Consider the following 16123-nt stretch of genomic DNA (forward strand, 5'->3'; position numbering starts at 1 on the left):
TCTCGACCTCTAGCCTGACCTCCAGCTGACTCAGTCACTTCTTTTGAAGGAAACTCTAGGTGGACTCAACCCCCCTATATTTTCAATGATGACAAATATTCCATTTTCAACTATTTTAATAAGTATGATGTTTTATGCTATTGATCTCCCAGATTGTGTGTGTGTTTGTGTGTGTGTATAACACCCTTTATGTCAGTGATTCTCAACCTGTGGGTCACAACCCCTTTGGGAGTCAAACATCCCTTTCACAGGGGTCACTTAAGACCACTGGTAAACACCGATCCTCTGTCTCCAGGTAGGTCCGCCCACATGCAGATATGCCCACATGAGTACCCGGTGTGATGACATCATCACACCAACCCTATCATATACACCCTGTATAAATACAGGTGTATGTGACAGGGTTGGCACCATAATGTACTTATGCGGACCAGTCACACATGTGTAGAGAGCAACTACTGTGTAAAGAGCAGCTGCTGTGTTGAAACAGCTACTCTGCTAAAGCAGCTACTGTGTTGAGAGCAGCAGTATGGGAGGTAAAACAACACTTCGTGAATTATAATTACTGGGTAAATGCAAATCATGCACTGTAAAAGCACCAACTACTGCAAAACATTTTATATATATAGCTGTACCATGGGAACTTAATCTGGATGCTGATCAGTCTTTTTACATTCAGCTGTGGTTAATGTGAATACTGCCCCTTTGTGATAGTAACAGGTACGTAAAAAAAAAAGAACAGTAAATCATAGGAAACTTTAATGAACTATATTGACTGAACTATGCCATGTATCATCTTTTGTATAATTAGAACTATTGTATATTATTTTCATTAGCAAACCATCCCATGACAATGGATCGTGTACAGAAGAATGTGAAGAAAAGAAAATATAGTGAGAATTTTTTACAGTATGGTTTTACCTCAATAATTACAGCAGGAATTGAGAGACTGCAATGTGTTATTTGTAGTTAAGTTCTATCAGCCGAGTCCATGAAGCCGAACAAATTGAAACTCTATTATGATAGCAAGCATCTAAGCTTTGCCAGCAAGGATACCAACTATATTAGAAGAAAAGGCAGAGTTGACCCTGGTGGCAAGTACCACAAACAAAATGTAGCAGCCGTTGAAGCTTCATTTTTGGTGGCACTCAGAATCGCCAGAGCTATGAAACCTCACAGCATTGCTGAGGATTTACTGTTGCCAGTGGCCAAAGGCATTGTTCAAGTTATGATTGGAGACGAATTTGTTACAAAATTGAGTGCAATTTCCTTATCTAACGACACTGCCCACAGAATAGATGACCTGTCTGCTGACATTCTTGATCAGGTAATTCAGGACATTAAATCTGCTCCACTTCCAATATTTAGCATCCAGCTTGATGAATCTACAAACATTGTAAACCATTCACAGTTACTGACTTATGTGAGGTATATTAATGATGGCAACTTTAAAGATGAGTTTCTTTTTTGCAAACCTCTTGAGACGACAACTACTGCACGTGATGTATTTGACACAGTTGGTCCATTTCAGAAAAAGCACAAGATCTCTTGGGAAAAGGTTTGTGGTGTTTGCACAAATGGTGCTCCAGCTATGCTGTTGATCTGGATTTCAACGTTTGGTACTGAATGAGTCCCCAAAAGTCATCGGAACTCACTGTATGATTCATCAGCCAATGTTAGCAATGAAGACACTGCCACAAGTGTTACAAGAAGTAATGAAAAGCGTCATAAATTCTGTCAATTTTGTAAATGTGAGCACTTTAAACAGCCGACTGTTTTCACAACTATGCAATGAGTTGGATGTGCTGAATAATGCTCGGCTATTTCACACTGAAGTGAGATGGTTGTCCAGAAGAAAAGTTTTAAAATGTGTTTTTGAGCTTCATGATGAACTCCAAACGTTTTTTAATCAGAAAGCAAGACCACAGTTCAAAGCACTTTTCAGCAATAAAAGTGAACTGCAGAAAATAGCTTACTTGGTTAACATCTTTGCCATCTTGAATGAGTACACTTTATCACTGTAAGGACCAAATGCAACATGCTTCGATTTGTCTGAAAAGATCTGATCATTCCAAATGAAACTTCAGCTTTGGCCAAAAAAAAATTGGATGAAAATAAAATTTACAGGTTGCCTAGCTTATCTGCTTTCTTTGAGGAACATGACATTGAACCAGTCAAAAGGATTACGATGATAATTTCTATGAAAGAACACTTGCACATGCTTGCAGACAAAATTTCATACTTTCCAAATCTACCTGATACCCCATTTGAACTTTCCAGAAGCCCATTCACAGTCAAAGGTGAAGATGTTGCTGAGACAGCACAAGAGGAGTTCATTGAACTTACTAACAGCAATGTAGTGAGAACTGATTTCTCTACAATGCCAGTTACAAAATTCTGGATCAAGTGTTTGCAGACATATCCTGTTCTGTCTGAGGCTGTGTTGCATCGTCGTCTTCCATTTCCAACAACATATCTTTGTGAAACAGGGTTTTCCAGCTCAATCTTCACACTGATGGTTTTTTAATGCATACTGTCACAAAATGTAGCAATGTCATTTACTGCTGTTATATTAAGATCGTTACCCATGCTATACCATGCTTCAAGACAAAATTTAATTTATGTGTAACTAAAAATAAATATTTCATAATATATAATTACATTTTCTGTTTTGTGATTAATCACTATGCTTATGTTCCATTTGTAACAATGAAAATACATCCTGCATATCAGATATTTACATTAAAATTCATAACAGTGGCAAAATTAGTTATGAAGTAGCAACGAAAATAATTTTATGGTTGGGGGGGGTCACCACCACATGAGGAACTGCATGAAAGGGTCGCAGCATTAAGAATGTTGCAAACCGTTGCTTTATGTATATGGCTGCTAACCACAAGGTCAGCTGTTTGAAACCACCAGCCACTCTGCAGAAAGACAAGACTCTCTACTCCCATTAAGAGTTAGTCTGGGAAACCCACCGGGCAGTTCTACCCTGCCCTGCAGGGTTGCTATGAGTTGGAATCGACAGGATGGCAGTGAGTTTCCCCACACACTTTCTGGGTCGTGGTGCTTTCTGCCTGATAGTGCACATCAGGGGGCTTGTTAGGCAGACTTCAAGGTCCAGCAGAATCAACTCCCACTAATAGAATGTAAAACATCCCAGAAGGCAGATAACCAACATCTGGGAACTGCTTGCTCACTAGCTGTTAGCCTTATGGATCCTACTCCCACCTCTTGAGTTTTCTGAATTCTCTATCTTACTCCAACAATCCTATTCTTTAAGCAAACTCACCAATGGTAGATGCTCTCACTATCCAAATATTCAAAATCCCTTGGACAAGCTAGAAAAAGAGGTGATAAATTCTCTCCCTCTCCCTGCCACCACCCTCCCTGTTCCACCCTTCCCCGTCTTCCTTCACACAGAGTTTAAAAGCAAATTTCACATCGGATTCAGGTATGTGCTTACTTGACGGCATGCCCTAGCTGTGTCACGGTCTCGAGCCTGATCATAGTGATTTGAAGATACAGACAACATTTGTGTTTGGCTGGATGCTTTCAGGAAGAAAAATAAGTCAAGGATTCAATTCTGATCTCTAACCCTTGGCCACCAATTTCAGGAAAGAGGTCATGGAAAAATAGAGATCAAAACCCAACATCAGATGTCCCAGCCGCACGTGCAGCTGAAGGAACATACTAACGACATTTACATTCACTCTGCGTGTCTCCCTGCCAGACAGCGTCCAAGGTCAAACTACTAACTGTCGGTTACAATAAGCTTCCAAACCTCTGGTCAATTACCTGGTTAATAACAAAAGACAGGGCTATGACATCATTACAGTTATAATTAATTTACACAGATTACGCTCCTGCTAATCAAATGCATCTTTAAAAGCATTTAATTATTTTTCACCTAGACAGCGACACTCGGCTTTGTTGAATTTACGCTGAATTCAATATGAAAGGCTGTCAGGCGGCTCAAAGACATGAAGGACAAAAGGCTTCGCAGGGCACAGAGCTTCAACTCAGGGCTGCTTCCACAGTCGCCACAAACAGGAGCCAAGATGATGGATAATGCGGTGCATGTCAACACCTTCAGAACGTAAAGAACTTGTGGAGGAGCTGGGGGCAAACAGAGAGGCTTCGGGGAAAAGAACTGTCCCAAGGCTTTTTATCAAAATCACATACAAGGCTACTAATATTAACGCACCCCTGCATGCAGGGCAGGCAGGTTAAGGGCACGGTCTTTGGGAGAACACGCAAATACACAAGCTGTGGGACCCGAGGAGAGCTACGTGACTGCCGGCTTTCTCTTCTGCCAAAGGAGATAGCGTAGGCTGCTTTCTATTTTGTGGAGATTAATAAACTGGGGGAGGTTCCGTTATCGTTCTACTCCATTTGCCATAAACTTTTTGAAACTCTTGTCGCATATATGTGTATGTCCCCAAACCTAAAAACCTGCTCCCTTCTCCTCAATGCTGCCTCATAGTGGCCTCACCTTTCTGCTGTGGGGCAGTTAGTGGCTCTGAACAGCCAACATTGCAGTTAGCAGTCCAGTGCTGACCTTCATACATACACATGCACACAGTGAGTGAGCTAGTCCTGTTGGCACACTGGTTAATCAGTGGACCACCAACCCAAAAAGTCTGCAGTTCAAACCCACCGGCTGCCCCGCGGGAGAAAGATGTGGCAGTCTGCGTCTGTAAAGATTGACAGCCTACAAGGTAGTTCTATTACATCCTAAGAGTCTCTACGAGGTAGTTCTATGGCGTCCTAAGAGTCTCTCTGAGTCAGAATCAGTTCTGATGGCAACAGGAGTTATAGAGTTAGAGATATACAAACAGTGGTAATTTAAACACCCGTGTAAACAAAGTAAGGTTTAAGATTAAAATGTTAGAATACTTCTAACGTGTGCTTTGTAACATAGTAACCAATTAGAATGTCCAAGGCTCTCTGTGATCCTACACATTTTTTATTTATCCCCCTTCCTGTGTCTGGTTTCCAGTCCTTTGTACCCCTTTCCTGCCTTCTGAACTTTGACCTTCAGCAAATGCTACCCTTTTATCTCAAATGATTGATTATTCTAAGGCATGTGTATCGCCTTAGTGTAATTAATTCTGTTTTCCTACAGCATGATTTACAGGTGTGTGTGTACACACACAGAGAGTTTGAGGAAGGCACAAAACCAAATCATTTTTTACTGAAAATACATTTTATAATAAAAGCTCAAACCAGAGTTCCTGTCAGGATTATCTGGTGACTTGAGGATTTAATGAGTCTCTGTTATTGGGGAGAGGGGGAAAGAAGGGTAGCTTAATATGTCAGCTGGCAAAATTTGCTGCTTTTCACTCCATTTTCAGGTGAAATAGTCTTAATAGAAATGATTAGACTATCTTTACACATGAAATAATAAAGGCTGAAAAATGAGACTACTGGGTTTTGTGTATAATCCGCAGCTTGGCGAATTAGTGCCAACTCCAATTCTGATCCATCATCAGTGGTGTTTCCCAGTATCAATCATTCGCAGGCTCCGACGACCCGTTTGAGGGTAATGAGGGCTCATTAAAGTGCTCCCACTGACAGCCCTCAGCCGCCCGCCCTTAAGCCAGGAGGCACTTGGAGCAGCAAGGCCAGCACCCCAGGATCACGCCCTTCAAGGAGTTAAGTGATTCTGCCCTCCCATTTGCTCCACTCCAGTTTCCTTTGTTTGTCTACCTAAAGTCAATGCAAGAATGATCGCCTACTCCTCATTTACATGAATCTTGAATTATTTATTAGCTGGAACCGGCCCAAAACAAGTACCAGTCAAGGAGGAGGAAAACATGTCACACTTCAAAGATGTCTCTGTCCCCACACAAAGAACTCAGGGCACAAATCACTGGGCGGTAGGGGGCAGATTCAGGGTGGACTGGTCTTTTGTACTCTTGTGTCTAACTCTATACCCTACTTTTGAGCAGCAGAAATCCCCCAGCCAAATTGGAGGTGGTCGTCATGGACCGTCCATCAAAGTAACCTTTCTTTTCAGACTCAGGTATGAGAGACCACTCAAGAAACCAAACCCACTGCCATCGAGTTGATTCCAACTCAGGGTGGTCCTACAGAGAGTTACCGAGACCGTGGATATTTATGAAAGCAAACAGCTTCATCTTTCTCCCTTGCTCCCTCTGCGCCGGTTTCTCCCAGACTAAAGAGCCTGGGTGGTTAGGTGGTTAAAGTGCTTGGCTGCGAACAGAAAGGTCGACAGTTTGAGAACAGCAGCCTCTTCTCGAGAGAAGGATGTGGCAATAGTCTGCTTCCAGATTGTGCCGCCAAGCCGGTTCCCACTCACAGCGAACCTCTACGTACATCAGAAACCACTGCCCGTCCTGTGCCATCCTCACAATCGCTCACAGCCAAGGTGTCGATCCGTCGCAGTGAGGATCATCTTATGGGGTAGGTCTACTCTGTCCTGTAGTCACTGGAAGTCGGAACCAACTTGGTGGCACAAAACAAAATGGTGCACAATGGGACTTTAATACTGTGCAGCAGTGTGAGGTGTGAGGCTTGGGAGGAACACCATGGATCAGTTGGACATTATCCTTTGGCCCAAGGGAGGGAGCTGAAATGACTCCTAAAAACTCATTATCCTTAAGACTTGTTTGGAGGTTCTAGCAGGGGAGCGTAGCTACTCATATACCCTTGACTGAAGGACGGTCCTCCTTGTGATAAGAGTTGTATGAGCCCCCAATAAAATGGTTTTTTTTTTTAAAGCCTCATTATCAAAAGCACTGGGTGAACTCACATCAACAAAAGATTTGAAGACATGACTTGCTGGGCATAGTAGCTCAAATCAAAAGCTCACTGCCATCGAGTCGATTTGGACTTGTAGCGATCCTATGAGATGGAGTAGAATTGCCCTAGGGGTTTCCAAGACTGTAACTCTTTATGAGAGTAGAAAGCCTCACCTTTCTCCCAAGGAGCAGACCTCAGGGTGAGTAGCCCAACTGTAACCCACTGTGCCACCAGGACATAAACTTAGGAGTGTTACTAGCTAACCTACCCACCAGTATTGAGCAGATTCTGCTCCAGAGGTACTCCACAAAGGGTCTGACTGTAACTCTTTGGGAGAGCAGACAGCCTCATCTTTCTCCGCCAAAGTGGCTGGAGGCTTTGAACCTCCTGCCTTGCAGTTAGTAACCCAATGCCTAGCTCACAGTGACACCACGACTCCGAGAAGTCACCAGCTTCTTCGTTAATAAAAAGGAGCATGCACTGAAAGCAAGAGAGTTTTCTTGGACAGTTTCCTGTGGTGAAAGGAACTACATGGGCAGCCTGCACAGTATTTCTTCCTACATCTGTTCAAATTCAGAATCACGACTGATTCATTACAAAACAGACCAGCAAATGCTTGGCATTTGTGAAGTTTCTTTCACAGCATTACCCCAGCGACTTTTCTCAAGAGGAGGTGGCGGGGATTAAAAATCATAAGTACCTGTGCATGAAATCTGTCTATAAATTCCATTCATCATTATCCTACTAGTGTGATCTTGGATTAAAAAGGCAGGCACAAGTTAACACCACAGAGCCAGCTGTTGGTGAAAGGATAGCATTCCCAGAGTCAAAGCCAGGAGACACTAATGCCAACATGGACCAGGATGTGTTTGGGGCCAAATTCTGTCATCATGCACCCTGCTGAGCTCCATTTTCCTCCCCTCACTGAGGACACCCTGGCTACTTCCCAGGGGGGTGATGTGGGGGATGCAGACAACAGCACCTGGGGTGAAAACATGTGGCACTGACCAGAGTGTGTCTTCCAAGTGTGGGACTGTCGACCACAACTTGGTGGATGAAAGCCTCCCAAACCCTGGGGCGGGTCACTATGAGACGGAATGGACTCAATGCCAGTGGGCTTAGCTTTTCTTCTCCATCCAGCAATGGACCTTTCTCCCCTCCAGGGAGCTTGGTTTTGTGGCCATATCATTCGGAGGTAGGTGTAACTGTACCAGAAGCCTATGGATGGTGCTCAGGCAAATCTGAGCACTCACTTGGTTGGTCCTCCGCCCTCATCTAGCTCCCCACAGCCTCTGCACCCCATCTCCTGCTTCCCCAAAAGTCAGCCCCCATTTCCTGGTGTGGATCCAGCTATGACCCCCAGGCTCTGAGCTATCCCCATCCTGAGACTGCATGGGCAGCTGGTTGACTTAAGTGACTTCCCCTCCTCCACCCTCCAGCTGTCACCAGGGGAAGCCCTCCACGTGCTAGAGGAAAAAAAGACAATGTATTATCATTACTGCCACTGTGGATAACAATCTCACAAAGACTGAGCATTTGCAATTATTTGCCTGATGAAAGCTCATCATTAACTAACAAGTTAACTATTTAGAAAACACTTTACCATATAAACCCAAACCAGCTGCTTTCACACAACAAACACCCCAATGTATTCCCCAGACGCCTGGTCTCTTTTCCACTGAGTCATCTGTAATGCTAAGCATCCGTCCCTTAAAACGCTGAATAGCTTTTAATAGTGATACAGCTGCCACAACTAAGAGGGATTTAAAAAAAATTTTTTTAGATGAATTCTCAAAAATGAGTTTGGAATCCTCTTTGTTCTTGGCAGGATGGATTTTTTCCCCCTTTTTAAAAATAAGCATTCACTTCTCGATGAGAAGCCAAGTGTGTGTCACTGCCAACCCCAAATGCTTCATGCCACTGCTTCATGGTGATAGCTCTTCTTTGCTGGACTTCTGTATGGCCCCGAGAAGCATCTGTCTGCACCCTGGGTCTCCTGGGCATGCCTCACTAGTTTCAGTGGTTCAAGCCAAGTGTCAGCAGACAGGGCCTATGCCTTTCAACCTCACTCCTATAAGGGCCTCTCAGCCTCTGCGCTCACAGCAAGAGGTGTGAAAGTTAGGGTTTTGTGTTAGCTTGGCTGTGCCTGTAAGAAGTGGGTGCAGCACAACCTCACACTTATGACGTCTCCTTGAGGGTATGGCCTATTTGATATCCATAGAATGAGTTCCTAGATGGAACATTCTTTCCTGTTGGTGTGGAACTGCATGTTGTAACCGCCTCTGGTTCCTTGAACTTGGGCTGATCCTGGCGATATCAGTGGTCTGTTATAACATCTGATCTGCCAATTGGACTCTGTCTCCTCTGGCGCTCAGTTCCTCTTCCGGCTTCCTAGCTTCCACCTTAATATGTGACATAAAGACCTGAACTAAACTGGACCTAACCACTTCTACGACTGTGTGAGCCATTTTTCTTGTTATAAACTTCTCTTTGTATATATGTGTAGTGACCCTAGGTTGGCTTTGCTGGAGAATGCGGCCTCACACAAAAGGGTTTCCTGCTCAAACTCTGCTTCAATGACTCACTGCAGCTTCAAAGGAAATTTATCTTTTGAAGGATTCTTTTCTCTTTTAGGTGTTAAAATATTTTTACATTTGCATGCATACATCTCATGTAAGTGCATAATTATCTCCTTGTCTACTTGATCTATCCGATGGTACAACACTTTGACAAGAACAGTATGGTAAGTATGGAGTCCCTGGGTGGGTGTACACAGTTAAGTCGCTTCAGCTGCTACTGAAACGTCTGAAGTTCAAGTTCATCCAGAGGCCTAATGGAAGAGATGGGTTTCTACTGCCAGAACGCCAGCCATTTCTACACTACAGGGCGCAGTGGTACCTTGATAGACATGGTGTCACCATAAGTTGGAATCAAACAGCAGCAACTGATTTACTAATTCTTCCAAATATGTTTCTTGTTCACATAATATACATGGCTACAATACGTAAAAAAATTGCATCACTATTTTTTTAATGGGACATTTCATGCTCCATTTTCACTTACACTGGACGACATTAACTTGAGGCTAGTAGTACGTTCTACTATTCTGGTGTACTGTTTCTACAAGGCAGCAGTTCCCAGTGACACCAGTGACACCAAAACTCAAACTCACTGCCATCGAGCCAATTCCAACTCATAGCAACCCTACAGGACAAGGCAGAACTTCCCTGTAGGTTTCCAAGAATGAACTCTCACGGGAATAGAAAGCCTCATCTTGTGGGTTAGCAGTCCAATGCATAACAACTAATGATTAAATACAAATTATCTCCCCTGACTCTTTCAAATAAATTCACAAAATAATATGGAAGTGCTTTCTTGTCATGATAAAACTGACATTTCTACCACATTGAGTCCTAACTTCCTCCAACTGTTTGCTTCCTCTCATTCATAATAGCATGAGTTTTGGTTCTTCCACCTGTTTTACCATTGGGAGGGGGCGAAGTAGTACAGCTCACGGACAGCAGCACTGCTTCATGTACAATGAAAATATCAGGGGAAAATGGACTAACAGTTATGTCTGAGGTGGCAGATACAGGTATGCATCAGTTAACGTTCACTGTAGGCAATGACCGCCGACTGCATGTATGTGCATGTATGTGCCCATATCAGTGGGTGAGGGCACTGAGGTTGCACAACAGGATGCCAGACCCTCATCTAGAGCTCAGAGCCCCACTTCACTGGCTACTTTGTGTTTCCCAGAAGCCACTTCACCTGTGGCTATGGAAGCCCAGGCCCAGGCTCCCAACCCCATTCCTCCTCAGCTCCTGCAATTTAACAGGCCTAATCGGCACCTTCTGCCAGGGGGGCATCTGTGATGTGGATGGGAATGTCTGCACCGCAGGCATCCCTCAGTCCTGATTCCAGCACCTTTGACCCCATGGCCCACAGCATCCCCTTGTGGAGCAAGTTCTCCTGGGTGCGCTGAAGCTGGATCAAGAATGACAGCAACCACCAGGTGGGACTCAGCCAACAAAATGTCCACCTGAGGCCTTCACAACTGGAGGTATGTTGGCCAGGGACAGCCTAGTACTCACTTGAGTAAGGCTCACCTGATGTACCTGAAGCTGACCTGCAGCCCTCGGAAGATGCAGGTATGTTCACAAGATCCAAATCATGTAGTGTCCCATTCACATATGCAACTCGTACCCAGGTGTGTCTTCTCTTCCCCAACATGTACTAGTTTCTGAGTCTCTAGTATACTGATTGCTGAGTCTAGTACACGTAGTGGCATGATTTACACATTAGTTCAAGGGCCTGCAGCAGGCAGTCCCGGTGACCTCTACAGAGAGCAAGCACAGGCTAGAAGGAAGTCACGTGTCAAACGAGCACAGCCACTTCCTAGCAGAGGCAGGTTCTTCCTGAGCGCACACACGATGGGAGAATACTGCAGCTGATTATCTAAAACACCAGTAGTTCTAACAACAAAACAAAACAAAAAACCCTCATTGCCATCGAGCCAATTCAACTCACAGAGCTGTGCAGCTCAAACACAGAGAGTGGGCACAGGTTGCAAGCTCACTGCCATCAAGTAGATGCCGACTCACGGTGACCCTAGAGGACAGAGTAGAACTGCTTCCGTGAGATTCCAAGACTGTATCTGCTCATGCCTCATCTTTGTGGTTACCAGTCCAAAGCATAACCACTATGCCACCAGGGCTCCCCAGACACATGGCTGGGACCCTTAAAACATGACAGTGCATGACAAGACCATATTCATTTGTTGGAAAAGGATGGCTAAGGCGTTGGGATCAACTAGACGGCACACACAGCAAGGTTAGCAGAACTTATAGTTGATATCCAAATGATCCATGTTTATCTGAACACAGTTGCACCCATGTGCTCCATGAGCCATGGCACAGCCTCAGAAACAGCATGCACTAGTCAAAGGGGCTGTGGCTCAGGCCGAGGATGGCACTGACCCTTCTCAATGGTAGAAGAAGGCTAGACTTCAAGTGCTGAATCTTGCTCCCCCGCCCTTTGATAACAAAAGGGGAAATTAGTGCTGAGAAAACACCATGGCTGAAAATCTAAAACACCCGCAATCAGAAATACATTTTTAAAATCTCACTGGCATCAGTCCACTCAACTCATAGTGACCCTCTAAGGACAGCACAGAACAGCCCCTTTGATTTCCCAAAGCTGTGAAGCTTTTACTTGAGCAGAAAGCCTCATCTTCCGCGACTGGAGCAACTGGTAGATTCGAACGACAGACCTTGAGTTTTAGCAGCCTACCAGGTAACAATATTCTGCCACCAGAGCTCCTTCAGCAGTGTAAGGGCATAGCAAAGTTAACTCCTGTGACCTGTGAAGAATGAAGGTGGGAGGGGGGTTAGGAAAACGTGTGTGCTATCATGGAGCTTTGAGAATACCTTCAGCCTTGTCTTTCCCAATTCACTGACAGGTAATCTTCTGCTTTCAGCAGACTGCTTAGCTCTGGTCCATTATCTACTCTATCTCCCTCAAGAGAAGAGATAGCCAAGTAGAAGAAACTACAAGGCCAAAGAATTAAAAACTGTTTCACATGGTTACTAATTATGCTATTCTTAAAAATACAACTGCCCCAATAACCCTCTTTCAAGTCAGCAGAGTACAAACATCAGTGTAAGTCAGTTTCAGTACACACCTTTGAACTGAGCACCTTGGACTGATCAACAGACTAAACAGAACATATCTAAGACTCCAGAGATGAAGAAAACACTCTCTCAGCAGTGGTCACATGATCTGTGCAATACCACTCCAACCAAGCCGGACAGAGACTCCTTCTGGTCCAAGTTCTGCATTCGGTATGCAGTCCTAACAAGTGTATTTGAGCACCTCATCTTCGTGCGCGCTGGCAATTGGCTTTTGCTGTACATTTTCTCCTGGAATCATCATAGTGAATAAGGAATGTTTAAGGGACTGGATCAAGGTTCTACATCTAGGAAATTCCTCACCTGGATACAAGTTCTATTATCTGTGACTTCACAATAGGTGTTCACCTCAAGCTCTGAGACAGTGCCTCTCAAACTGTCGCCCACAGAGCATTGGGAAGAGGAGAGGGACACAGGTGTAGCAATGCAGTTTCTAACAAATTCTCAGTATGCTGGTGTCAGTGGCCCTGGGGCATTCAGGCAGGGGCTCCCTTAGGAGTCACAACAGACGTATGGGCAGGGCCGAATTGCTTCCTAGGATTTCTTTTGGGAAGCAGCTTGCCTCATCGTTCCCCACCAGTGGGTTCCAACCAGTGATCATTCCATTAGCAGTCCAGGGCTTAACCCACTGCACCACCAGGAATTCAAGATTACTCCGTTCAAAGCGACCCCTAGAGGACAGTGTAGAACTACCCCAAGCGAGGTTCCGAGATCAAACTCTTTACTGGAGTAGAACGTTGATCCACAGAGCAGTAGTGCTTTTACACTGTTGACCTCACAGTGCTTAACCCACGGTGCTTAACCCACGACGCCACTGGGACCCCAATGGGAGAGCTTCTGGAACCCATTGTATTCACTTCCCAAGTCACACCAGGGCCGCAGTAAAGCTGACGTTTTTAGGTACCGCAAATGTAAGGAATTCACCAACCAAGGAACACAAGGCTTAACTAAGAAGCAATCGTTTAGCGCGGAGTGAAGCAAAGTGGCCTCCACGATTGACACCACGGCAGCCCATCTGAGCTCTGAGCGCTGCTGTGGGTTACGCATGGGTTAAAAAACAAAAGCTGAGGAAGATGATGGCAAAAAATGTACACATGAGCTTGACACAACGGATGTATGCATGGATTGTGATAAGATTTGTACGAGCCCCCAATAAAATAATTTATTTAAAACACTGCCATCGAGTCCATGCCCACTCACGGCGACCCTGGCGTGAGTTCCCGGGCTGTAACTGCTTCCGGGAGTAGAAAGACCCGTCTTTCGAGTATCTAACCTCGGAGTCTGTGGTTCAACCCCACTAGTCTCTCTACCGGAGAAAAACGAGGCTGTGGGATCCCGTGGGGCTTTAGTCCCAGAAACCCTACATTGGGTCGCTGTGAGTCGGGATCTAATCCGCGGAAGTGGAGTTGGGGTTTTTTTTATGAGGAATACCCGTCCCCGGCGTGGGTCTCTGACTGTCACACGCTGGGTTCACGGAAACTGAAAGTTACTGTCCCGAGTCCGGAACCCGCCCTCAGTGCTGCGCAGGCCACTCCACACCAGGCTTCCCGCTCGGACGCACCGTCTCCCGCGGCCCCTCAGCGCCAGCCCCGTCCGCCTAGGCCCTAGGCACGGCGTCTCGGGCGACCGGCAGTCTCCAGCGGGGACAGAGCCGGGGCCCCCGGGCACCCAGTTCCCTCGCCTCAGGACACGCCCTCCCGCCCCGGACCCGGAACAGGCGACCGCGGCCCCAGAAGCGCCGCTCGCCACCCCGCCGCCCCGCCGCCCCGCGCTCCGGTCCCGCCGCCGGCCCCTGGAAGAGAGCAGCACCGCGCAGAGTCCACAGCGCGAGCAAAGCCAAGGCGACGCTAAAACTCACGCTCAATGAACTCGCTTGCGTCCCCACGTTTCGGGCGCACGCATTACGTCATCGCGCACGGACGTCCTCGTCCGCTCCGCCTCCTCACTGCCGGCGAAAGCAGCATGGGGGCGTGGCTGGCTAGGGACGGCGCTCGGGCAGCGTCGAGGGGCGTCCAGCGGGTGGCCTGGCCGCACGCGTGCGCAGTTCGGCCCCGCGCCCTCCTGGCAGCGGGCTGGGCTCCTGGGTTGCGCGTTGCAGCTGGAGAAAGACCTTGGCGGATGCCGCGCGGAGAGCTCGCACGGGTTCTCAGCCGCCGAGCCCTGTAGGGAACGTGCAGAATCGTATTCCTTGCGGCCATAAGTCACCTGCCGCACGTAAATTGCATGAACCTGCTGTGCCTTTCTGGTCCCACCTGGAAGAAAGTGGTCCCCGCCGGGCAAGCCCGAAGGTGTGTTCTTGCGATCAGGTCCTCATCCTTTGGGTCCTGATGCTTCTGGGCTTCCCTGTTTGGGGGTCTGCCTCTGCTGAGCCCCAATGGTTAGTCCCAATTTCCAGTTAACAGGCTGGCACTTCCTGGATCCCTGGGAATTGCCTGATGGAAGAGACAAACGCCCACCATTCTATCACGCGCCTGCCTGGGTGCGCATCTCAGTGTCAGGATGTAAAAGAGGCCCATCAGACTGGTTCGGCCATAGGAGAAATTGTGAGGATGGCCCAGGACCGGCCTGTGTTTCGATCCGTTGAGCACAGGATTGCTATGGGTCAGAACCACCGCTATGGCACCTAACAGGAACAAACCAGTAAACCTGCCTCCCACACCTAGAGCCCAGGCTACCTTTCTCACTGTTGGTCTTGTTTAAGGACTTCTGAGAGAGGTACCATTTGTGGCCTTTGTAATGACCTTTTTGCTTCTACCCTGGAACGAGTTTTATTGCCAGTTGTAAGTTTCAAGTTAAGTTAAATGCGGGGCGGCTGTTTTTATTTCCTATGACACGAAAACACACCCCAAAAATGAGCTTACTATTTGATAGGAAAATTTCTAACAACTAGGCCAGAGATTGCCCTTTGCCAGGAAGCCAAACGCTGAAGGGAGTTTTCCACTGCCCCGTGCTTGTTGCAGCCATGGCATCTGTTTAGCTAGCGATCTACAGCAAACACAAACTCACAAGTTCTGATTATCTTTGGGCTATCGTGTCTTGAAAGCACTAACCCTCATCTCAGCCACTATTCACAGAAACATTTCTTTGGAGTTTGGAATTGAAATGAAAATTTCACTTGTATGTGGAGGATCTAACAGACTAAAGCAAGAGAGAAAATTCTTAGCAAATTTGCAAGTATTCCTTGGGTTTTATAAAAAATACCCCTTCCAAAAGCAGAAAGCTTGGCTGACAAGGAACTGCATTCCTAGAAATAAGTTCATTGACCTGGGAAAAATAAAGAAGTCAAACTGCTTATAGAAATAAGGTTTCTCTAGGATCTACATATAACCTCCTCCCTGGGGGATACACAACAGAAAAGTGGGTGAAGGCTGACGTTGGACAGTGTAAAATATGAAAAATAATAATCTATAAATTATCAAGGGTTCATGAGGGAGGGGGGAACAGGGAGGGAGGGGAAAATGAGCTGATACCAAGGGCTCAAGTAGAGAGCAAATGTTTTGAGAATGATGAGGCCAATAAATGTACAAATGTGCTTGACACAATGGATGGATGGATGGATTGTGATAAGAGTTGTACAAGCCCCCAATAAAATGATTTTTTTTAAAAAAGAAAGAAAGAAGGTTTCCCTAGGAAGGAAATTTTTTTGTCTGAAAAGGCAGGGG

The 16123-nt window shown here is 46.0% G+C and overlaps 1 protein-coding gene across 1 annotated transcript in view; it reads right to left on the minus strand.

Annotated features, from left to right (window-relative positions):
* RHBDD1 (rhomboid domain containing 1) overlaps positions 1 to 14412 on the minus strand; it is a 107806-nt gene extending 93394 nt beyond the window's left edge. The window contains exon 1 of the mRNA XM_075529381.1: positions 14320 to 14412. The gene's annotated coding sequence lies outside the window, so the exon portion shown is untranslated. The remainder of the gene's footprint in view (positions 1 to 14319) is intronic.
* Positions 14413 to 16123: the final 1711 nt, after the last annotated feature.

The sequence above is a fragment of the Tenrec ecaudatus genome, chromosome 13 (assembly GCF_050624435.1).
Source record: "Tenrec ecaudatus isolate mTenEca1 chromosome 13, mTenEca1.hap1, whole genome shotgun sequence".
Taxonomy (NCBI): Eukaryota; Metazoa; Chordata; class Mammalia; order Afrosoricida; family Tenrecidae; genus Tenrec; species Tenrec ecaudatus.